We start from the raw sequence: 13,927 nt of genomic DNA on the forward strand, positions 1-13,927 counted from the left end.
GCCTGTCTTTACCCAGCTAGAAATGGCAGTTGTTACTGTGCATCACTTGTATTTGTCTTCTGTGATGGTTGGTTTTTGTGGTATTTGTCCTGTCTCTTCTCCACCATGATTAGATGGCTGGTGACTGTGAGGAACACAGAGTTACCGAGTCTTTAAAAAGACACTGAAGTTAAAGGCTCAATTACTACGGTTCACATTGGAGTGTTAGCTTCTGGACTAAAAATACTAAGTCTCTATCTCTCACTTGCAGTGTTTCAGAGATATTTAACTAAACTCACAACATGTAGATTTCTTCCCTAATCGACCAACTGAATGGTTGAAGAGTAGATAGAATTTCTGTTTACCAAGATTCTCTTTGATCCAAAACGGCCCTATTTGATCAACTCTTGCCGCTCTCATGGTGTTGTTTTCCAAGAAAAAGATACAGAAACCCACACTACACCACCTGCTCACCAGCAAATGTCAGACAGACACAATTAGAGACTAGCTGGTGAACATGGAGGAAAATTTAGCTGTTAAAAAGACAGATATTTCCCTCAGGAGTTGGTGGAGACCAAAAAACGAGCTACAAGAGAGTGAATACTGGACATAAACATGACTTTAAATTAACGATCATGTCATTCTGTAACTGCTGGATGTAAATCGGCAACAGTTTGCTAACAAATTCACAATATAAACTTAAAAAGTGATAATATGTTGATATTGTGTTTACAACTTGTTTCTACTGCCCCCAAGTGGCCAAAAAATAAATAAGATGTTGCAGGTTTTGGGTTTGATAAGGTTTAAGTGAGGACAATACCTGATCTGGTCCAGGGGACCTTTGTCGTTATAGTTAACACGGTCCAAGTTAGGGTCCAGTTTAGGTAATGACCATCATTAGGAAACTGGAAACAGACAGTGTCTTCTTGTATCAGTCTGACCTTGTCTTGAGAGGACAGTCTGTACCCTTGAGTAGGACTTGGTGTAATCTTTATACTTTGTGATTACAGCATTGTGTCCTTGTCGATATCTGTTCAGTACCAAGAGCTGGCTCTGAGTGCTTGTTAAGATTCTTAGTCTTGTTTACTGATTCTTTGATCAATTCTTTGATTTATTCAGGCAAAGTTTGCAAATGGCTCTTTGTGTTTAGACACTGTTAAACACTGATGTATTTGAGACCTCTGGCCCAGTTTAGGGGGCGGCTGTGACTCAGCAGGTGGAACAAGTCGTCCAGCATCTCTTATCATCTTATGAGCAAAATGTGCTTAAAATATCAAAAGTAAAAGCACTCAATATGCAGCAAAATGTATTCTGTGACTGATACAAATCATTTTATCTGACAGTATTAGATAGTTAATACTAATGCATCGATGCGTAAGCAGCATTTTCATGTTGTAGCTGCTGGAGGTGGAGCTAGTTTGAACTATTTTATACAGGGTTAGCTAGCTTAGTCCAGTGGTTCTTAACCTCCAAAGGGATGTAAGATGATTCATTTGAGAGGAAAAAAGAAAATAAAATGTCCTGATTTGATAGTTAGATAGATTGATAGATAGATAGATAGATAGATAGATAGATAGATAGATAGATAGATAGATAGATAGATAGATAGATAGATAGGCAGATAGATAAATAGTCAGAAGCAATGCAGTAAAAAGGACAGTATTTTCCTCTGAAATGTAGTGAAGTATAAGTGTAAAGTGGCATAAAATAGAAGTACCCCAAGTAAAGTACAAGTACTTACAAACTGCACTTAAATGCAGCACTTAGTCTCCAGTACTGCCAGTGCCTCACATGGAAGCTTGCCATCATCAGTGTTTGTGTGTGTGTGTGTGTGTGTGTGTGTGTGCGGATGAACTGAGAGGCTAAATGTAACAACAAATATAAATGCAGATCATTTGCTGATTTGTTTACAGAAAAAGAAGAGAAAAAGTGTTCCAACCAAGAAAAAAGACGTATTTGTTTAACTATCTGAGTATTCCAGTGGAAGTGCTATCACAAAATTAGTATTCCCCTCGACTTTTGATCGCAGCGTTAACACCTCAGCTGTTCCTGAGAAGCTGCTCAGGTGTCGACACCAGAGAGCTGTGTTCTCACCGGTACGAACAGATGTGAGAGCTTCTTGCCTGGGTATATGATAGAGATAACGCTGAATGCTGACAGAGCGCTCCGCTGTATTAACGGTTCCTACATTAATGCACATGGGATTAATCACAGCTGGAGTGTAATTGTGACAGTGACTGGCCTTTATCCCTGCCAGGCCATTATTTAATTGGCAAACCAAACGGCACAGAGTCAAGACAAGATCAAAACATCACACTCTTGGCTCGGTGTGTGTGTATGTTGCTTTTGTATCGGCACAATGAAGCCTCTCCCTTTGAATTCGAGATCAAAATGGCAGGAAATAAACCCAGATTTGTCATTTGTGATTCATGAATGATCCCCAGCCCAGAAGAGGCAAGGGAGAGGAAAAAGGGGGCCAGTGCATTTACTTACCGGGGTCAGATTCATTTAAATTCTAATTCAAATGACTTCCTGCTCAGGAAATTGGGTCTTAAAAAGCGAGTACATTTAATTATAGGTAGTTTGCACATTTTAAACCAAAATCGGAGGGGTGTGTGTGTGAGTGTGTGTTTGTGTGTGTGTGTGGGGGGTGGGGGGGGGGTAGAAAAGTACAGAGCGGATGCAGCTGCAGAGAGGCAGAGATAAGCAGGCAGCAAATCCAGCCTAGATAGTCAGGGGGAGTGAAGTTTAACATTTCAGATGTTAATTATGCCTTAGTTTGTGGCGCAGCTCAATTAATTCAAAGTGCCAAGATGACTAGTATTCATCTTTCCCCAGTTCTTCCTAAACAAAGCCGTACTGGTGATCAGGCAGCGACTGATGGCTGAAGCTCCATCGTTATCGCAGCAGAGAACACAGACTGTGTGTTTGGCCCACACATCCTGCACCGAGTGGACACAGGTGGGCGACGGTTTGTGTTTGTATAACCAGCTACTGGAGAGGAGAACCTGTGAACAAGCAAAATGGGAATACCCACACTGGGTGCTTCATCACCTCGACCTCTGCTTTGCTCACCGCTCGTCAGAGAAACACGATAATCTCACTGCTGGAGGAAGAAAGGATTGTATGTGGTGCAGGGGCGTAGGTTCGGTTTCAGAAGTCGGAGTGTTGAAGTCAATATATATATAAATATGTGTGTGCGTACATTTATAGATGTATAATAGAGATGATCCCACAAGAATCTTTACTGAGGCAGATCTGCATGTGAATTTGCATTTTCTAAGAAAGCAAAGGACTGACCCACCCCACTTTGCCTTATTTCACGTCTGATTGGCCTACCCTGCCAATCTAACCCTAAGGCAAACCTAGGGGTGGCCAAACATTTTTGAATGGGGGCCCGATTAGATAATGTGAAAAATACCAGGGGGCTAGCTGCATTTTGTATCAGATGGGTCAAAAAAAAAAAAAGAAAGATCCAATACAAATGACATAAACACAACTGTTACATCATTCACTGAAAAGTATTGAACAGTCTTCACTGTTAACTTAACGCCACTTTGCTGTGGTCATGTCTGCTACATAACAGGGAATGTCTGCTGCTATTGCATAGATCCCTTTTGATGCATCTCTACAAACTGTATAAAAGTCCTGTCATTGTGAGGAGAAGGAAAAAAATGCAAAGTGATATTACTTGATTAACCGATATACTTTATGTAGTTGGCCACATATAGTATATTTTAAAAGTCAAACGAGGGCCATTTAAGATAGCAGACAACATGTACTACCCAGAGAGAGAGAAGGGCTGGCCCATCCTTTGCTGTCCTACGAAACGCAAATTTGCGATATGAACAAATTTTAATGGTCGCATCTGCAAAAATAAAGCCAATCAAAATTCAGTCTTCTCTGTACTGCATGTAAATGTAAATATAAAGGGAAAATTATTGTGTGTGTGAATGTGCAAAATAATTTGTGTGAATCGGGTAGTAAATCTGGTCTCAGACACTGGGGCAAAATGCACAGTTTTGCTGAGCTACAATGCCAATAAACACTATCAAAGATAAATGTAGCAAACATGTAGGTAGCAGTTTAATAGTGCTTAAAGGTCATGTTAAAGGTAACTGTGTTAATTCTGTGAGTATCTCAGTGACAGGCTAAAATTAAATTTAGCTATTGTCAGGTTTGTATGCTCTCTAAGCTAGTACTGTCAAATATAAGTAAGCATATAAGCATTTTAAGCAGAAATAAGTTCCATTCTGCACAATTTCAAGTGTATCTCTAATTTCAGCAACTGAACCACAGTAATACATCTTTTCTCTAGCTTAACATGATCTCATCTCTAATAATCATATTTTGACACTTTGGCACCGCCCCCACTGTTATTATAGTGATGCTAGTGGCAGCCTTTTGTGTTGTATCTTGATGCAGAAGGGGTTGGCGGTAAGTCACACGAGTCAATTCATATGACTAAGAGGGGGTCAGCAGTAAGGTTTAGGCCACAAAACTACTTGGTTACTGTTGCTTCTACACACTAATTTTGTAAAATTAGTTTGTATATGCAGGTCTTGTAAACATGGAAAAACCTCTAAAAGTCCGCAATAGACTTTTTTCTCATTGCCAATGAGCCAGACCAGTGTACTGCCAATTTTTCTGTTGTGTCACGTTTGGTGTCACAAACATACAGAAAACAGGTTAATAAACAATAGAAAGCAACATAGAGGACAATGAAAATGTTGCAGTGGTTTCTGTTTTTTGCCCACTAAAACAAAAGCCAGATGTTAGTGGTTGATAGTGAGGTTTTTGACTAGTGTTAAAGGGGCCTTTGGAAAAGATTATTGTTGATTTTAGTCAGGTGACTTGATTCATGTGACTAACAATTGACTAATGATTAACATAACGAGCAACATGACAAAATAACTTAATGCTGATTTTTAATTTCACACAGGACACAAACACAAGTCTCCTGGGTCAAAGTCCTGTGCTTGTTGGACCTATCGATCTCCCCGTCCATCTCGCCCTGAACCGACTTTCTCTCTCTTAATACTATGTCTGTTGCTCCATTTGCCAAATAATGTTGCAGGTGGGTTCACATTGGAATTTGTTAAAAGCCTTGTGTGTCTCATACAGACGCTAAAGGACTTCACTGTCCAAGAGATGTATTTTAACACCCTGAAAAAGAGACCAGGCTATCATACTGATAGCTTCACTGGGTCAGTTTCAGGAATTGTATTCTATCAATAAAACTTTTGAGGTAAAAAATCGAAACATTGTCTGGTTCCAGCCTTCGGAGGATTTACTTCTTTTCTCAGGTTTTGTGCAGTTTGCTGTATTTCTAAAATTTTAAAACTAAAATATTAATTTAAAAGAAATGTCAGCAGATTGTTAGTTGTAGTTCTAAGTCATTTGCTGCTGCTTTCATAGACCTGAAGTGTGGCACTAGTTCAAACATTACAATATTAATCTGTCACAACTTTCATTTGGTCAGTTTTCGAGGAGTTTTAATTCCAATTGGATGTCCATTTTCTCCATGTTTTTCTACGAGCATCATTTTTGTGAACTAGTTAAGTTGAAAAATTTGAGTTTGATCAAGGCACAATGAACCGTTTGACTCCATGTTTTTGGCTGTTTGAATTTATCCTCTGCTAAACTTGGCAGCTCTGACTATTTTAGTCTTTGTAGGTAAAATCTGAACCTATTGCTCCCCTGTTGTTGATGTTGTAAAATATTTTGGAAGTGTGCAGTAGTTTAGCCGTACAGCCTTGCAACAGTATTTAAAGTTCAGTGATTGTGCTCCCACAAACACGTGTGGGTGCAGAGTGAGATTCAGCCTGTGAGGCATGAGCGGCACACACAGTAAACATGTGTGTTGCCTGCTGATGAATTGGGCCCTGGAGGATGCCACTCCTCCGTCCTCTCTGGGACGTCTGTAAGAGCAGCCGCTGTGCCCTCCTGTGCTCTCTGCCAGGTGTAGCGCTCTGCGTTTGCTGCTAATCTGAGGCATTCATCTTCATTACAGCGCCGCCCTCAGGCTTCACAGAGGAGGAGAGAGACAGAGTCAGGGAGGAGGCGGTTAGGGAGAGGAATAGTGAATCTTGTGATGTAGGATGGCCACCATGGTGTCTGATTTTTTGCCTCTTATTACCTCTTGTATATATGTTTTTTCATCTTCTCTCGCAAATCACAAAGACCTACACTACAATATGTGCAATGTGTTTTCCTGCATATCCACAGTGCACATGATACATGTTTTGCAATAATTTAATTATATATATAATTTAATACAGGAAGTTATGTTTATTATCATTGACCTGCTGTTTACGAATTAGATTAATACGTTTGTCTATAAAATGTCTAAAAAAGTGTGAAAAAGGCCCAGAAGATAGAACTGGATGTTTTGTTTTGTTTTTTTTGGCATTTATGCTTTAACAACTCTGCAGCCATGCTAGAAATTAAAGTGGTGCTTTCTGCTAAATGCTAACATGTTGATGTTTTGTAAAAATGTTAACCATGTTCGCCATTTGAGTTTAGCATTTTAGGATGCTAAAAATTTCTAGTTTGGCAAAGTTCAGCTAAGGCTGATGGGAATGTCCATAATTTTGCAGGTATTTGGTGATAAACCAAAGTACTGGACAAAAACTTAAAATTTCAACTTGATGGTCGGATTAACTGTTAAGGGATTGCCAAAGTTAATATAGTTGATCCTCAGGGGAACATAATGTCTGTCCTAAATATCATGGCCGACCATCCAATAGTCGTTGAGACATTTTACTCAAAAGTTCATAAGTGAGCATAATGGTGGTACTTAAGGTAATGTCAGGGGATTACCAACATTTTTAGGATACATCATCTGGAAGCCATGAATGTCTACCAATTATTGTGCCAAGCCATATTTTTTATGATGTTTTCTGATCAAACTGATCACAGTGTCATTTCCATTCACCTTTCTATATTATTATTAGTGTTATAGAGGGGTGTAGCGCTATATGTTTAAGTGCCAGGGTGCACCTATGATGCGTATGCATGTGTGCACTGGCATAGTTAAGTTGTGTTTCATTTCAAATGTTATGTAGCTACTGTTCCTATAGTAGAGCGTTAATATAGACTTTCTTTATTAGTCAACTATAACCACACTAGTGTCACTTAGTACCATTTACAACTTTTTACAGCTGTGTTTCAGCGTAAGTGTCTATATATTTTTTTTAAATGTTGTTGCCTGCACTGTAGCTACAAGTCTATCCCTACTAATTCCAGATGCATTTTGTTCTAAAAGTTCAGATTTACTAGTTAACAGACTGAGCAAAAATCACGCTGTTATTATACCATTCGGAGGCTACTGCGCAGCATACCGGAAACTTTTAAGGAGAAAAGTGTTCTTGTATGTTACTCAATGCATGAGCTGACATAATCAATCAGTCAACACACTTCAACGATTCGTTTTGATTTTCATACCATGTTTTGAAGTTTGACCAGGCTCTGCTGGACGTTCAGTGTGATAGTGGCCTTCATGTAATACTGTAAACAAGCTAACTGCACTAACAATGGGCTGAAAATGTGCAACGACACTAGATATCAAACAAAAGTCAGGGACTGTGTCAAATTCAGATGCTATGAGCTGTAAAATCCACCATTTCTAAGGAGAAGGCATCTCCTCCTCTGTGCCACTGCCTGCATGTCCGCACCTGCTTGTATCAAAGAGCATCATAAAGGTCAAGAGCACTGACTCAACTGTTGTCTCTGATTGATGAGTCAAATCTCAGACTTTCAAGAAGCAGCTTAATAAAAATACAATTTACAGATTTTTAAAAAGCCCCCAAAAATTGCAACTAATCAGATGCGTAGCAGCAGTAGTCTGGGAAAGAAAAATTCATGGCAAAGTCCTCAACGTGCTGGCTTTGCTGCTCATAAAGTCTGCTGCTAAAAGTCTGCTAGAACAGTCAGATATACCTACATACCTTAGACTGTGGATTTGAATTTAAACTGCAGCCAATGTAAGACTTTTTTGAATTTTTACACACACAATCATATACTGAATTGTCCTTTGTATTATTTAGAAAAATTCCTGTTTGAGCTAAAATGGCTACCACGCTTCGGTATGGCCTCCCACAGCTGCTGTCAATCACCACAGATCACAGTTCACACATACTGCCTCATGATTTTATGTATAAGCTCGTGGGAGTATCAATGTAGTGTACATTCAAGCATTTGAAAACACATGTGGGAGTATGTTGTGTGCTTTTGTGTACTTGCACATGTTGTTTGTGTGTGTTTGTGTGTGTTTGTGTGTGTGTGTGTGTGTGTGTGTGTGTGTGTGTGTGTGTGTGTGTGTGTGTGTGTATGGCGGGATGAGAGGCAGGCCGCAGATAAAAGCAGATAGCAGAGCGGAGCGGCAGAGAAGAGCAGGATTAGTCTCATAGTCCAATCAGATAAGGATTACCCAGCTGGAGTATGCCCACCCAGGCTAATGTGCCGGCCCTAAAGTGGCATTACACTGTATTATGACACACGATCCACTGTACATCCAGCTGCATGGGCCGGATTACAGTTAGTCACAAGTTGAGAGTGGATGGAAAGTGTATTCAGGGGCCTCGCAGCCACTTGTTGGTGCAGAAACTGGGCCTCCGTCAGGATGGTCTCACTGTCCCCCCTCCCTTAGCTGATAGCAGATTGTACAAAGTGACTGAGCTCTATTGCACCGCACTGTCACTCTGCCCCGCAGCCGGCGATGGATGGGATTCATTTTGCCCTCCGCTGAGACTGCAGACAGTCAGTGCCGAACGCGACTGTTTTATTGGTCTCCACCTTGCCCTCTCTATTGGCCACTAAGGCCAAATTACAGACCAGACATTACTGGATTAGGCTGAAGCCCGAGACAGCCGCACAGCAGTGCAGGTCTCTGGCCTTTGCTTGTATTGCTGTGGAAGTTGCCATTAGTTGTAATTCTTCAGCAACGCGCCTCAACAGACTCTGCTACCCGTGTATCAGTGCAGAGTTCATTGATTGGGTTTTGAGTGCAGCCTCAGGTCTGTTTAGGTTTGATACCAGCGCTGTTGTGGTGACAAATATAATATGCTACATTTCTACAAACAGTACTGTATTTATGATTTAACCCTTTAAAATCTAAGCAAATTGGCTTGATTTCTGTCAAGAACACAGGAAGTTACGAGTTGCAAGAAAATTACCTGAAATTTAGCAAAAAGTTAAAAAAACAAACAAACAGAAAAACATAAATATTTAGATTAAAATAATAATAACAATATTTATAATAATTATTATTAAAAATACAGTTTTCTGGACATTTTCCCTAGTTTTTAGAACTATTGCTAACTTAGAATACTTTCTTGTTCTCATTTAAAAAAAAAAAATTAGGGTCATTTTCTTGTCAACTTTTCCTCAATTTATTGCTATTTGGGGGACTTCTCTGTCATCATCTTTGTAGTTATTTTGTGTCTCTTTGAAGTTTCTTTCCATCTTTTTGTGGTTATTTTGAGTCTTTTCCTGGTCAGCGCGTTTCAGTAATTCTAGTACTTTTTTTTTTTTTTTTACAGCTGAACTCGAGTGAGGGCCTCTGACACTGTGGGCCCCTGGTCCCGTGCTTAGTAGGCTTGTTCAGTTATCCATCCAAAGCCAAATCCGAAGTTCATTTAAATCATCATTCGGAAAATGAATGAGATTTGATTCCTGTTACAATTTTTCTTTTTCCGGTAAGAGTAAGTTACAAAGGTCACTACATTTCAAAGACAATATATTACACTGCCACAACATTACCATGTCCCCACAAAGCCATTAAAAGCTGAATTGTTGAACCAGGACACACTACAAATGAATCTGTCATCAGTATCATTACTGGACATGTCGATCATTTTTCTAGCCTTGACTGAACTGCACATCTGATCCCTTCAAATGAAAAAAAAAACCTTTATATCCTGAATTATATCAAACTTGAGAGGACAATAAAGGTTTAAAGTACACACTCAGAGACACCATTATGACTCCCCACTTGTATATTAATAGTCATGTCTTGGTTAAGCAGCATTCGGCCATCCTGACTGAGTCTCCAGGATGAGATGGACAGTAGATGGCTTTGATGGCGCGGTAATTGATTTAGTTTATGATTAATGACTCAGATGGCTTTGGTTCGATGGGAGAGTGGCTGTAAACTTCAGTGGCAGTCTCCCATAAATGCTGTCACCCGCTCAGTGTGAAGACGTCTCCTCTCCTCCCCTCACCTCCCCCCTCACAGTCTAGAGAGTATAAATTAGAATAAAAATAAAAAATAAAAGCATTAAAGATGGGACATGCATCAAAGAGGAGAAGCGTTTCAATTACTACACAATAATTATCCCTTCTGACCCCCGATGCATCATCATCATCATCAAAAACACAGCCTGCAGGACTCTGTGTGTGTGTGTGTGTGTGTGTCTGTGTGTGGGGCTCTAGGCTTGATTTACAAGTGTTATTTTTAGCTGTTGTTGGTCCTGGTTGGGTGGGGTCTATCTTTATCCTGCATGACCAGAGAACAAATCAATAGCAAACAGACCCTGGGCTGGTCTTTTTGTAAGCACACTGTGTGGCACCACAACTCACCAGACCATGATGGGACTGCGAGGACTTTTGACTGCCTGCATGCACCAGCATTTCCAATGTCATCGCGCTCCTGGAATTCAACATAAATCAAATTAAATTAATTTTTTAAGCACAGAAAAAAATGCAGTTCAAATCCATTCAGAAGCTTGAACGAGTACTCCACCAAAAATCAGTTTTAACTAAGCCTGTCAGCATTAACGTGGTCCAAACATAACGTGATTTTTTTTTTGATTTTTTTTAAATCACATTAATCGCCGGCCGACATTCCGATCTTTAAGAGGCTGTACCGGGCTGAGTTTTAAATCTGATGATAGTGGTGTCAAATGTAAGTAGAGGACAAGAAAATGTATGCCCAGTTTCACAGGGGTCCTTTAACCTCTGTCCTCAAGAATGTGGGTTCTGTGGGTACCCATGAGTCTGTCCTTTACACTCTATGCTAGTCCCATGCAGTTTTTTGCTGTCAATTGATGTTGGAGGAAAGTTACTTGAAAATAAGAGAAAAATGCAAAAAAAACAACAAAAAAAAACAAAGAAACAAACACAAAAGAAAGAAAATTACCCTAAAAGTTCTGAAAATTAAACATTTTTTTCCTGTGAAATCACACATATATAATTAGGACAATTATAATCATAGTTTTCTCAGTGATTATCCCTTGTTTTTTAAAATTGTCTCATGATCCACCCCCAGCTAATTTTCAGATCAGAATCAGAATCAGAATCTAGTTTTATTGCCAAGTACATTTACATAAAAAAGGAATGTGTATTGGTGTTTTGGTGCAAAACAATTAACAAAAAGGAAAAAAAAAATAGTGAATAGTTTAAATAGGATAAGACATAAGATTAAAAAAAAACATAGAAGCAATTCAAATAAATAAAATTACATTTCGTTGTCACTCCTACTTACTGAAAACACCACTTAGTACTCTGAGAAATTACAAAACAGCATTTGTCAGTATTTGCTCTGATTTTGATTTAGATTTATTGTTATTTAACTGGGAATGATTTGCATCAATCAATGATGAAAACAAAAATAAAGTTTTCAAGCCACTGCAGAGCTCAGAGGTCAAGAGCAAATATAGTGTAGTGTGATCAGACTCTATAGCCATCATCTTGGCTCTCAGCCACTGTTTATCAAACAAATGTTGTTCCCTTGAAAATGTAAAGTTTCCATGTTAAAGTGGCTCGGATAACCACTCGATTTTCAGTGAGATTGCGCTCTGATTACATAGAATTGATCCTCTTACAATGAAAGTGTAATTACCAGCAGGCCAATCTTTGATTCCATCGCAGCAGAGCTCCTCTTCGTTCCACTTTACCGGCCGTATCCTTAAGCTGTGGAAACATCCCAAAGAGACCCTGTAGTAAATGATAATTAACTGCAGATACAATCCATTCATTTTAAGGAGGTGCAACCCCCCCGCCATGGCACGCAGAAAATACGACAATCTGCCTTTTGATTAATTGGTGGTGTCCGTGGCGCAGTTCATTTGCAATCTATTACACCGTATTTGCTTTGTGTCAGAACGCAGCCCAAACACACTGCATCATCTCGGAGTCGCAGGAAGGAACAGGAGCAGAGTTAGAGTCTGTTTGGTGGCTTTACACCAGCTGAATGTACCATCGCCTGCTGATAATCTCGCTAATACTAATAACGGTAATAGTAATAACAGTAATGATGGTGTGATGGATATATCGCTGGTAAGGATTAGTACTTAAACTCTGATTTATTCTCTCAGATCTCGTCTGTGTGTCTTCTAATATGTGTCTTTTTTAAAGGGCCAGTTCACCCAAATCACAGAAACACATTTTTCTTACTTACTATGTGGAGTCTTAATTGGAAATATTTCTTATGTCTCTCCGCTGATAAATTTATCAAATACTATTCTTTGAAGCTTTAAGCATCACCTCCTTTGCAGGCAAGGGTGTCATCATTTAGTAACTTATAGCAGAGCTGAATTGATCAGTTGCCAACTGTGTTTGCAACTACTTTGATAATTAATAGCATATAACATATAGTAGTACATATAATAGCATAACATATTTTAAGAACAACTGCTAAACATTTTCTGCTTCTCAAAAATGAGCATCCCTTCCTGTTTTATATCTTAAAATCAAAAATCTTGGGGTTTCAAACTGTCAGGCAGACAAAATAAGCACTTCGACATTCAAATAACCAGTAAAGATTTGAAACTATCACAGCCGTTTGTTAACTCAGTGATATCAAGCAAACTGTCAAAAGAAAAAAAAACAACTCATAAAACCACAAATGGTTTAAACCACTAGATATGAGTCTGAAAAGTTTGATTTGGGTGAATTGACTCTTTAACGTAATTACTTATTGGTCACAGTGTTGAAGTTTAGCCCTTTGAAACCTGAGCAAATAGGCGTGATTTATTTCAAAGACATGGGAAGAAAGCAATGGGCAACTTAACAAGAACTGGCCTAAAAATTGGAAATTAGTAAACAGATTCAAGAAAATTACCTTAAAATAATAAAAAAAAAAACAAGTAATAAAGGAAAAATGAAAATGATCTTACAAAAGTGTTAAAAATAAAATAAAATTTTTAAAAATCTGTTATTTTTTCAAAATATATTATTTGAAGAATAATAAATATAGTTTTCAAATTTAAAAAAAAAAAAAATCTCCCAGGGGCTAATTTCTCAGTAATTTTCTTGTCACCTGTCACCTTTAACTTTTCACAGTTCATTGCCTTTTTTTTTTTTTTTTTTTTTAATTTCTCAGGTGTCAGAGATTCAAATGCTTGTGAAAGGCATCTCAACAAAACTGTCTATCCAGGTTCTAAAGGGTTAATGGACACCGCTGACACAAAGCTGTGGTGTTTCATTGGTGAAAAGGTATCCTAATAAAAAAAACAGAACTGAAGAGAGGCAACAGAGATGTTCCCACCTCTGCAAAGCCCTCTTAGCACCCGGTGGGAGAGCTGCTGACAGCGGAGTCTCCGGCCTGGACTGAGGCAGGGGAGGGCTGAAGGTTCCTGTCGCTGAGCTGTGGGTCAGCGTCAGGGCCGGGTGGAGGACGGCTGGAGGTAATGCCAGCAGGGCAGAGTCTGAGTGTGACAGATGGAGGAGAGAGCACAGGGTGAATCTAGAGGGCAAGGAGGAAGGAAACAGATAGCATGATGTGCTTCTGCAGTGATGTTAAACAGCCGGTCTGCGAGGATGAAGGTGATCTGGGCCAGATGGCTCAGCAGAGCACAGGTGTGTATCTGTATCTGAAGCGTACTCTCAAGGCTTTATGGTGTATTTAGATATCAGATGTCTTTGGTATTAGTCAGGCAATATGATTGATTTGCAACAATGTGAAGAAACCAGACAGTGTTGTAATTTCAGACACTTGATCTGAAGG

General features: G+C 39.2%; 1 protein-coding gene and 1 long non-coding RNA gene across 4 annotated transcripts in view; one reads left to right on the top strand and one right to left on the bottom strand.

The window, feature by feature from the left end:
* LOC148186432 (uncharacterized) overlaps positions 1-13,927 on the bottom strand; it is a 30,658-nt gene that overhangs the window by 3,623 nt on the left and 13,108 nt on the right. For 2 of the 3 annotated variants that reach the window (XR_015774834.1, XR_015774835.1), the window contains exons 2-4: positions 13,469-13,628; positions 11,822-11,892; positions 10,561-10,630 (exon numbers count right to left, since the gene is read on the bottom strand). This is a non-coding gene — a long non-coding RNA (uncharacterized LOC148186432). Of the gene's footprint in view, positions 1-9,085; positions 10,218-10,560; positions 10,631-11,821; positions 11,893-13,468; positions 13,629-13,927 lie in introns of those variants that run through there. The other variant, XR_015774833.1, reaches the window with a different exon arrangement.
* Positions 1-13,927, top strand: part of cacng2a (calcium voltage-gated channel auxiliary subunit gamma 2a) — an 80,826-nt gene that overhangs the window by 3,504 nt on the left and 63,395 nt on the right. The gene's annotated exons all lie outside the window — the stretch shown is intronic.

Source organism: Plectropomus leopardus, chromosome 18 (assembly GCF_026936395.1).
Source record: "Plectropomus leopardus strain MGB_pleo_1.0 chromosome 18, ASM2693639v1, whole genome shotgun sequence".
Lineage (NCBI taxonomy): Eukaryota > Metazoa > Chordata > Actinopteri > Perciformes > Serranidae > Plectropomus > Plectropomus leopardus.